The sequence below is a fragment of the Rhinoderma darwinii genome, unplaced genomic scaffold (genome assembly GCF_050947455.1).
Source record: "Rhinoderma darwinii isolate aRhiDar2 unplaced genomic scaffold, aRhiDar2.hap1 Scaffold_140, whole genome shotgun sequence".
Taxonomy (NCBI): Eukaryota; Metazoa; Chordata; class Amphibia; order Anura; family Rhinodermatidae; genus Rhinoderma; species Rhinoderma darwinii.
In genome coordinates, this window is record NW_027461968.1 from 2,576,129 (window position 1) to 2,586,199 (window position 10,071).

The window sequence follows — 10,071 nt, forward strand, 5'->3', positions numbered from 1 at the left end:
CTATCCATTTTTATTAGAAATACAATAAATACATTGAGGTATGTTTTTATTGACATGTGTTGCTATCAGCCAGACAGGAAAAAAATATGGATGGCCTTGGGAATCTGTAGAGGCAGCTGTTCTACAGGAAAGGGAGTGCAGAGACCCTACCAAACAGGACGAGGGGAGGAAGTCCATTGCCGGGCATCTGAAGAGACTTGCCATTAAACACCCAAAACCATTGTACTTCACCGCAGCCCTGCGAATCATGGACAAGGCTTCATTTTCAAAGACTTCTGGACAGTTGTCTTTTAATTGGATGGACCTTAAAAACCCCTTCTGGACAGTGGGGGATGGGAAGGAGGAGGTGTGGAGGGATGACGTTCCGGCATTCTTAGATGGACATTAGTGGTTCATATCTGCTGCCTCTTTAGCGTAGAGACCTTGATCTGGCACATCCCTTTCCATGGCTGACGTTCTCGACACCAGGGCTTCCTCCTGCTGATGTTGTACGGTACATTCCCTTCAGTTCTGAAACAAGAATAAATAAAATGTCCTAGTGAAGAGTTGCTCTCTTGAAGATATTCCCCGTGACCCACACCAAGACCCTTTATCTGCCAGGTAGGTAGATAGTGCGTTCTATGTTCAACTAAGATACAAAATTCACAAGTAAATCTGCTCAACTAAGATGCGGTTAACACAAAGGTTTCAAAACGGGGACAGATAGGGCGCCAAGCGATGGTAGAATTTTATTTAAATACGCGTTTCTGGCACGACTTGTCCCTTTATCTGATCTTAACCTGACGAAGGGACCAGTCAAGTTTAGTCCCGGACCAGTCCGGTCCAGAAATACAGTCAAAATAAAATGGGTTTTACTTTACTGTCCACGTGTGAAGTATTTGTGTTACCCGCCGCTTACCAATTTTTAAAGGGGAACTCCAAGAAAAATTTGTCATGCAATCAAAGGCGCAGTGCCCACCCAAACTACATCGCAGGATTTTATTTAAAAAATTGGCTGTTATCTATTGGATTACTCCAATATGTAAAGGCCAATATCACTAACAGCTCCTGGCTCAGCCAGCAGAGCTGGGGTCCGGAGCCGATTGGGACCCAGAGCTGCTGAAGGAGCGGGAAGTACATAAAGGGGATTTGTCCGGGGGTCTGAATACATTTTAGGGTTTGGTATTAAAGGGGTTTTCCAGGCTTTATAAAAATTGTAATTCAAACTGAAAATTGCACCATTTAGCAAATACCCACCTTCTAATTCTCTGCGGCTCCAGTGCCGGCGGTTCACAATCCCCTGCCGGCCTGTTTACATAGGCTGGACCAGTGATGTCCCGTATCGGCACATGATCGAACTAGTCAATCACTGGCCACAGTGGTCACGTGCCATACTTACTTAGATCACTTCTGCAGGCGATACCCTCCCTCTATACTGTCCTTACTGCAATGTTTTTATAGTGAGGACAGAATACAGGGAATATCTGGTACACAAAGTGTATTCTCACTAACCCTGCCCCATGACAAGCCATGCCCAATGAACCACGTTCTGTCAAAGGTAGGCCCTGTCAAGTCCTGTCTCAATCCATCTGAAACCGAAGTGTCCCTAGAAAGAAATTCCAAATATTGTCAACTATGCTATATTAGGGTATAGTATGAAGAATCAGTGCAGTAGGGTCTATATACTACTATATACACAAAGCTGCCATGTGCTGAACATTGCAAAACACACTTTTCATAAAAGAGCGTTAATTCCAGTCCTGCAGTCACCCTGATGACCTTATACTGTGCCAGTACTTGAGGTAGGTGTGCCCCTTTATATATTACTTGCAGCCAGAATTGGCACCGGGATTATCAGCTCATTGACGAATTCTTGAGGTCACATTTGTGTCTTGATGTCACCAGTCTGAACCAATCCTACACCACTTGCTCTTTATAGAATTTTCAGAAAAAAAAATACCCCTAGCAATAAATACTGCATGTAAATAATATTCTCATTACAGTACAACAACAAATAAATGGAAAAAGAGCCATATCCCTATTAGGTCCCGCGGACATCATAGAGGTGGTCCTTGACTTCCAGTTCTGCAGTCAACATGAAGACTTTGTGCTGTCAGTGCAGGCAGAATAAAGCTGACATGGTGACAATGTAATGTTTTATATGTACTACTACTCCCTGTACTGACTGATAGTAGAGAGAATGGACTAAGCTGAAGGATTCCCGACTCTTATCAATTCTTTAAATAGGGAATATGCCCTGAATACTAACCCCAAATTTATATTACATTTATAGTAGGACAGATTTACTATTCAAATTGAGCCAGAATTATGGCGTACACGTTGTGCGCCATATTTATTAATTGTTTTAGACACATTTTGCGGCGTGCTTGACAAGGGGTGTGGCCTATAATAAAGGGGCGTGTCTTAAACTAAGCCAACCAAGAGGTGGTATAAGGAAGAGAAAAGTGTCTAACATGTCTAGCAAAATCTATCATACATCGTGCACCACTGTGATAAATTTGGCGCAATTTCTGACTTCCTTGTATCAGTTACACTGTGTAAAACTCAGATAGTTTTAGGCCCCATGCACACTAACTTATTTTTGCGGCCGCAATTCACCCGCAAATCTGCAGGTGAATTGCGACCCCATTCATTTCAATGGACCCATGCATACGACCTTGGTTTCCACGGTCCATGCATTGCCCAGGAACCTGGACCGCAAAAACAACGGACATGTCTTATTACGGTCGTGTTTTGCGGCACAGGCTCATAGAAAATAATGCACGCGGTCATATGCACGGCCCGCGATTTGAGGGTGGCCGTGGGTGACACTCCGCGGACGTACGAGCCGTAAGTCACGGTCAATGCCCCTCACTACGGTCGTGTGCATGAGGCCTTAGTAAATCTGCCCCATGGTAATACCAGTGACAGCCCGCTCTTTCCCAGTGGGGTACAGTCCTCCGCACATCTTCATCCACGTCTCATCTTGTATGTGCCGGTTACTTTTCTCCTTATACCTGAGAAGTAACAAAAATAACATCAGAAACTAAAAAAACACAATTCCAAGTATTTCTCCCCATTTCTAAAAATAACATTTCCTGCAGGTGAATAATGGAAAATATAAAGATATAAATATATTCAGGCCTATGTGTCTGTCCAGGGGGTCAGTGAGGGTCCTGCCTGCTATATGTGGGGAGGTCGTGCTGCACAATAACGGAGGGGAAAATGTCTGTACATCAATATATATTTGTCTCTAGGAGCCCCTACAAAGTCTCAGTGAGGGCCCTGTCTGTTATACGGGGGGAGCTTGTATACAGCGTTAGTAACAGGCATGTCACTCCAGTATAGATATTTTGGGTGCCGGTTCTTCGACCCCACTGTCCATAGTTTAATTAAACACCTTAAGAAAATGGATCATCACTAAGAAGTTTTATTTAAAGGGGTACTCCCATCTTACTATTTCTCTGGGACTCACACCTATGTGGAAAACGGAGGTCTCTCCCTGACCCTCTCCTGCTTTGTTCCCAGATCCCTGTCCCGTCTAATGGCTGCTGATTCCAGGTGGAGAATGACTTGGGAAAGGCCTTGCACGTCCCTCTCTCTATTCTGTTCTATGGAAGTTTCGGAAACAGCTGAGCGCTGTTGAACTATTTGCGTAACTCCCATAGTACAGAACGGAGAGAGCTGCGTGCATGCGCATAGGTGGATATCACATAAACGTCTGAGATGGAGAAAACCCTCTAAAGAGATTATTTCATTAAAGGGGTTGTACATAATTAGAAAAATAGAGCTGATATCTTCCAAAAACAGAGCCACACCTGTCCACAGGTGATGTGCGGTGTGTGGACAGCTTAGCCCTATACATTTCAATACAGAAAAGCTGCAATACCACACACAGCCTCTGGACAGAGGTGGCGCAGAGCTTCCATTTGGGTCATAGAGAGGGTCTCCAGCGTGATACCCCCCTCTATGATATCTAAATACCCTTATAGGGCATTTCAGGTGTAACCAGAAGTTAAGGTGATACAAAAAAATATTCCATACATGAGATTTCCTTAATGGAGATATTGTAACAATAATTACTGAAAATATGTAACTGACTTTTTCCCCCATTGTAGGAATAGAACCCGAGAAGTGACGTTTTGGACTACGGAACAGTCGATCCTCCGGATGAAATGCTGTGTGGTTGGAGCGCAGTCCCAGGAGCGCTGGTGTTGATGTGCTGATCCATGTTCTTCTTATCTGGAGCTTGTATACAGAACACGCGATCCTTCTGGTCCGACCTACTAACATATATAAGCACAGCCTAAACACACACGTAATGATATATAATAACATAACATTACATAACATTACTATGTATCAGCCCTGATACGTCAGTCTCATCATATTTCTGGAGTCCCCGCACACAGGATATACGTTACCTCCTGTGATGATGTCACTTCCCTGTATTTCCTGTATGACATGGCTGCTCTTCCTCTTCCCGTTTCCCTTTCTGATGTATTTCCTCTTCCTGTGTGATAAGACGTGTGCTGTTGCCTCCTGCTGTGTATAACACGAGATGCAACATGTCTTATAAAACATGTCAATAATAATCGCAGAAAGCAAAAAAGATTTTGTTCATTTCCATTCACATCAATGGTTATTTGTTTGCAGCCGTTTTTCTGAGCCATACTTGTCTGTTTTTAGAATCAACTACAGCAGAGTGCCCCCATACAGTGCCAGCAGAGTATTGTCCCTTAAACAGTGCCAGTATACTGCCCCCTCATAAACAACACTACCAGCAGAGACCCCTCAATAAACCATATTGCCAGCAAAGTGCCTCCAATAATTAGTGCCAGCAGACTGCCCCCAATAACCACTACAAGCAGAGTTCCCCCTCACAAATAGTCCCAGCAGAGTGCCTTCCTTTATGCAGCTACATCATGTAAGATCTTCCCTAGTTTGGAAGTCTCCAGGACAATCTGGGAGAGAAGACAAGTGTGATGTAACCTGGTTGCAGTGTGTAAATGTAGCCTGAAACATCACGTGTAGCTCCTAAGTCTATGTTCACATGTTACATATTTATTGCAGATTTCCATGGTCAAATTGACACATAAAGTATGAATGTGAATAGGGTTCTAGAAAACTGCATAAACTTGCAGCAGTAACAATCTGCAGTAGATCGTAATGCAAAGGATGCACAGCCAAATATGCTGCAAAAGCCACATGTAATATATGGAGAAATATTAGGCCTAGTTCACACAGAGTTTTTTTGGAGCGTTTTTTTAAGTGGAAAACGCATCGAAAACCGCACCAAAAAACGTCCTAAAACTAATCTTATTGATTTCAATGGGATGCAGAGGAGTTTTTCCCACGAGAAAAAAACACTCACAGGAAAAAGCAGCGTCAAGCCCTTTCTTCAAGCGTTTCCGTCTCTGACCTCCCATTGCCATCAATGGGAGGCAAAGAAAATGGTTTTCGCAGCATTTTTGCCTGCGGTGCTCAATGGCCGTGGTCGAAAAATGCGTAAAAAAAGCGGCAGAAGGAATTTTGAGGCAGATTTTTCCACCTGCAAAAAACTTGGTGTGTAAACAGGGACTTCGTGTCCACATGTGACCTACTCTATCCAATCACAGCTGTAATTCCAGCCAAGGCTGCCTAAGATTATGTTCACACCCCCCACTTCTCCTGCGGTTTGGCCGCTGCAGCCCGATGAGGAGGGATTATAACTAGAAATTGTGGATATAAAGAACATGCAGAGGTTTCTGTGTGACAGTCTAAGGGCATGACCAGACGTGGCGGAGTTCTGCATACACTGTCCGCATCAATGCCGCACACAATCTGCGTTGCAGATTCTGTCGCGGCTTTGCCTAAAATGGGCATTAAATTGATGCGGACTGGCCGTTGCGTATTGAGAGGGAAAGGGCTTCCCTTCTCTCTATCAGTGCAGGATAGAGAGAAGGGACAGCCCTTTCCCTAGTAAAAGAAAAAGAAATTCATACTTACCCGGCCGTTGTCTTGGTGACGCGTCCCTCTTTCGACATCCAGCCCGACCTCCCTGTATGACGCGGCAGTTCATGTGACCGCTGCAGCCTGTGATTGGCCTGTGATTGGCTGCAGCCGTCACTTGGACTGAAACGTAATCCCGGGAGGCCGGACTGGAGGAAGAAGCAGGGAGTTATGGGTAAGTATGAACTTCTATTTTTTTTACAGGCTGATGTATATTGTGATCGGATGTCACTGTCCAGGGTGCTGAAACAGTTACTGCCAATCGTTTAACTCTTTCAGCACCCTGGACAGTGACTATTTACTGACATCGCCTATTAACGCTCCTGTAATTACGGGTGCACACACGTAATCACCCGTAATTACGGGAGCCCCATTGACTTCCTCAGTCTGGCTGTAGATCTAGAGATACATAGGTTTAGCCAGAATGAAGAACTATAAGAACTATCATGTTAGTAAAACCAGTACGCTCCGCAGCACACATAACATCTGCGGACTTCATTGCGGAATTTTCACTCTCCATTGAAGTCAATGGAGAAATTCCGCAATGAGTCCGCAACAAGTCCGCTACACGTCCGCAACAGCCAGTGTATGCTGCGGACACCAAATTCCGCACCACAGCCTATGCTCCGCAGAATTGTCCACAACGTGTAAACGAACCCAACTAAAAAGCTGTGGAAAGCAATGGAGAAACGTGTACGCTGCGGATTTCCGCTGCGGACTATCCGCAGCGGAATTGCAGAGCAATTCCGCCACGTCTGGTCATGCCCTAAGGCTCTGTTCACATCTGCATTGGGGTCCCGTTCTGACGTTCCCGTCAGAGGTTTCCGTCAGAACAGGACCCCGAGCAGACACAAACTGACACCGACGGAAACCAGGGGTTTCCGTTTTCATCATCATTGATTTCAGTAGTCGACTACGCTATTGCTTCCGGCAAAACGAAGGGTCCGGAGCACAAAAGAGACAAACGGAAACCACGGGCACCGGCTCCGTCACCATTGAAATCAATGGTGATGGAAACGGAAACCCCTGGTTTTCGTCGGTGTCTGCTCAGGGTCCCGTTCTAACGGAAACCTCCGACGGAACGTCAGAACGGGACCCCAACGCAGATGTGAACAGAGCCTAATATGGATGAGAAAGGGGAGGTGGGACTACTCATTTATTATGCCCTGATACTGAACTGGTATTACTAGTATTATACCCTGTTCTATGAACTCTACCCGCTGGAGTACCCCAAAGATGCTTGTACCACTGATCGAGGTGCTATGTGTTTTGTAGTAAAATTAAATTGGTATTTGATTATTTTTTTTACAGTTAATATTTATTACAAATTCTGTTTTAAAGTTTTTTGCCTGGCAGTGATAGTTTGATATTTGTCCAAAACCTATTTATTTCCATATTTCATGGATATTATGAGGTGGGACTACTCACCTAACCAGTATGTTCCTGACGGGAGCTGCATGCGTCCATCTCATCAAGTCTCCGATCTCCTGGCAGCTCCACTTTGTACAGATCCTACAATGAAAATCTATGCAAAAAGTTTACACCAAAAAAACTGAACATTCTACTGCGGAACCAGGATTGTTGTTGTGTGGCAGGGCTGCACCTCGCCCTTCTGCTGCCGGAGGTAAACAGTGAAATAGCGCCACCACCTGCATCACCATAGAGTGGCCATGTGGGGTAGAGAAAAGATAGCAAAGAAAATATAGAAAACCTTTATGTTTACATGTAGTAGAAATCTATTTAATACAAGTGAATAATATTTATAAAAATCGTAATCACATGCTGCGTTAGGCCTCATTCCCACGACAGGGTTTCCCGGCCGGGTGCCGGCCGTTCATAAATCGGCCGGCACCCGGCTGCATTAGGAATAATAGACCCCTAATGGGGCTATTCACACGACCGATTTTTTGACGGCCGGGGAAACCGGCCGTCAAAAAATAGGACATGCTCTATCTTCGGCCGGGTACCCGGCCGCCCGGCTCCCATAGAAGTCTATGGGGCCGGGTAATACCCGGCCATCACCGGGATGTGTCCCGAGTGATGGCCGGGTTTTCTGGCGCTTGCGCTCTATCTCCTCCTCCTCACAGCGCAGAGTGCATGTGAGGAGGAGGAGTTGATGCCATTCTGACGAATGGCATCGCTGTACACTGTGTTGCAGGGCCGGGGTGTACAGCAGATGGAAGGGAGCGCTGCGCTGGCTCCCTTCCCCTGCTTGTTTTAAAAGCACACTGGCCCGGCGACACCTTCGATGGCGCCGCTAGCAGCTGCTGCGGCTGCTACTACTGCAGCGACGCCACTATCGCAGAGCAGGGAGGTATCTCCCCGCTCTGCTATGTGCTAGCCGCACTTTAGCTCCTTGAAGGAGCGGAATCCCCGTGTTTTCGGGGATTCCGCTCCTGGACAGAGCGCTTGATGTCTCTGTCCATATCTGGGCAGTGACATCAGGTGAAACTCCTGAAGCGGAATCCCCGAACACATGGGGATTCCCCTTCAGGAGTTGCCGCTGATGTCACTGTCCAGATCTGCCCGGCCCGGATGCAAAACTTTATGCAAACCGTCCGGGCAGAATGGCCGATTTTACCGGCCGGCACTCGGGCTCGGGCGCGACCCGGTCGTGTGAATCCTGCCTTAGGCCTCATTCACACGACAGGGTCCGAGTGTCGGCCGGGAAAATCGGCCGTTTTTGGCCGATTTTCCCGGCCGGTTTGCATCCGTTCCGATTCCGTTCCGGGCCGTGTTGCTGTTTTTACCGGCCGATTTGGACCCGATTTGCATCCGGTTTTTTCCCTGACCGTTTTTTAATCGGATTAATTTTTTGCACTTTACTTATTTTTTTATTATTATGTTCTGTCCCTCAAAGGTCAAAAAAGACCTTTTTGGAACTTTTAATATTTTTTTTCTTTCTTTTACACCATGTTTTTCCCTGTAACTGGAGCTGCACAGCAGCCCCAGTTACAGGGGAAATCAGCCCTCTCACAGTGACGATTGTCACTAATAGGATTGTGCTAGGTCTAGTAAGACCCAGCAGCAGTCTGTCACTAACGGCACCCGGCGATCATGTGACCAGTCACATGATCACCGGGAGGAATAGAGACAGCGCCGCTGCTGCTGCTGTCTCTATTCCTATACACAGCGTTCATTGAGCATTGTGTAAAAAGACATCGTAGAAGACAGAAGCAGTGAAAGCTGCTTCTATCCTCTCCTCAGGGTCCCCGGCAGTCACGGACAGCCGGAGACCCGACATTCAGCTGCCCGATCGCGCGGGCAGCAAGTTAAAACCCGAGCCGTAAAAAGTCTATGGCTCGGGTTTTAAGGACCCTGACCGCTGGCCGTAAAAACACAGCCAGCGGTCGGGAACCGTAACAAGCAGGGGAAGGGAGCCAGCGCAGCGCTCCCTTCCACCTGCTGTACACCCCGACCCTGCCACACAGTATCACCAGCGTAGCCATTCGTCCGAATGGCATCAACTCCTCCTCCTCACATGCACTCTGCACTGTGAGGAGGAGAGAGTGCGCGAGTGACGGTTGACCCGGCCATCACTCGGGACACATTCCGGTGATGGCCGTGTATTACCCGGCCCCATAGACTTCTATGGGAGCCGGGCGGCCGGGTACCCGGCCGAATATAGGGCATGTCCCATTTTTTGACGGCCGGTTTTCCTGGCCCGTCAAAAAATCGGTCGTGTGAATAGCCCCATTAGGGGTCTATTATTCCTAATGCAGCCGGGTGCCGGCCGATTTATGAACAGCCGGCACCCGGCCGGGAAACCCTGTCGTGTGAATCCCGCCTTAATTCTGCAGTGTATTACTGACATACCTACCTACCTGCACTCATTATATTACACTCATCCATTATATACCTACCTGCACTCATTATATTACACTCATCCATTATATACCTACCTGCACTCATTATATTACACTCATCCATTATATACCTACCTGCACTCACTACATTACACTCATCCATTATATACCTACCTGCACTCATTATATTACACTCATACATTATATACCTACCTGCACTCATTATATTACACTCATCCATTATATACCTACCTGCACTCACTACATTACACTCATCCATTATATACCTACCTGC

General features: G+C 46.5%; 1 long non-coding RNA gene across 2 annotated transcripts; it reads right to left on the reverse strand.

Moving 5' to 3' along the window:
* Positions 1 to 2: 2 nt before the first annotated feature.
* On the reverse strand, positions 3 to 5,458 carry LOC142699172 (uncharacterized). Of its 2 annotated transcripts, XR_012866059.1 has the most exons (4): positions 4,404 to 5,440; positions 4,081 to 4,265; positions 2,902 to 2,996; positions 3 to 510 (listed from the first exon to the last, which is right to left on the reverse strand). It is a non-coding gene; the product is annotated as an uncharacterized LOC142699172 (long non-coding RNA). The 2 variants fall into 2 exon arrangements; XR_012866058.1 differs by having other exon boundaries at positions 2,902 to 4,265; positions 4,404 to 5,458.
* Between the last annotated feature and the right edge of the window lie 4,613 nt (positions 5,459 to 10,071).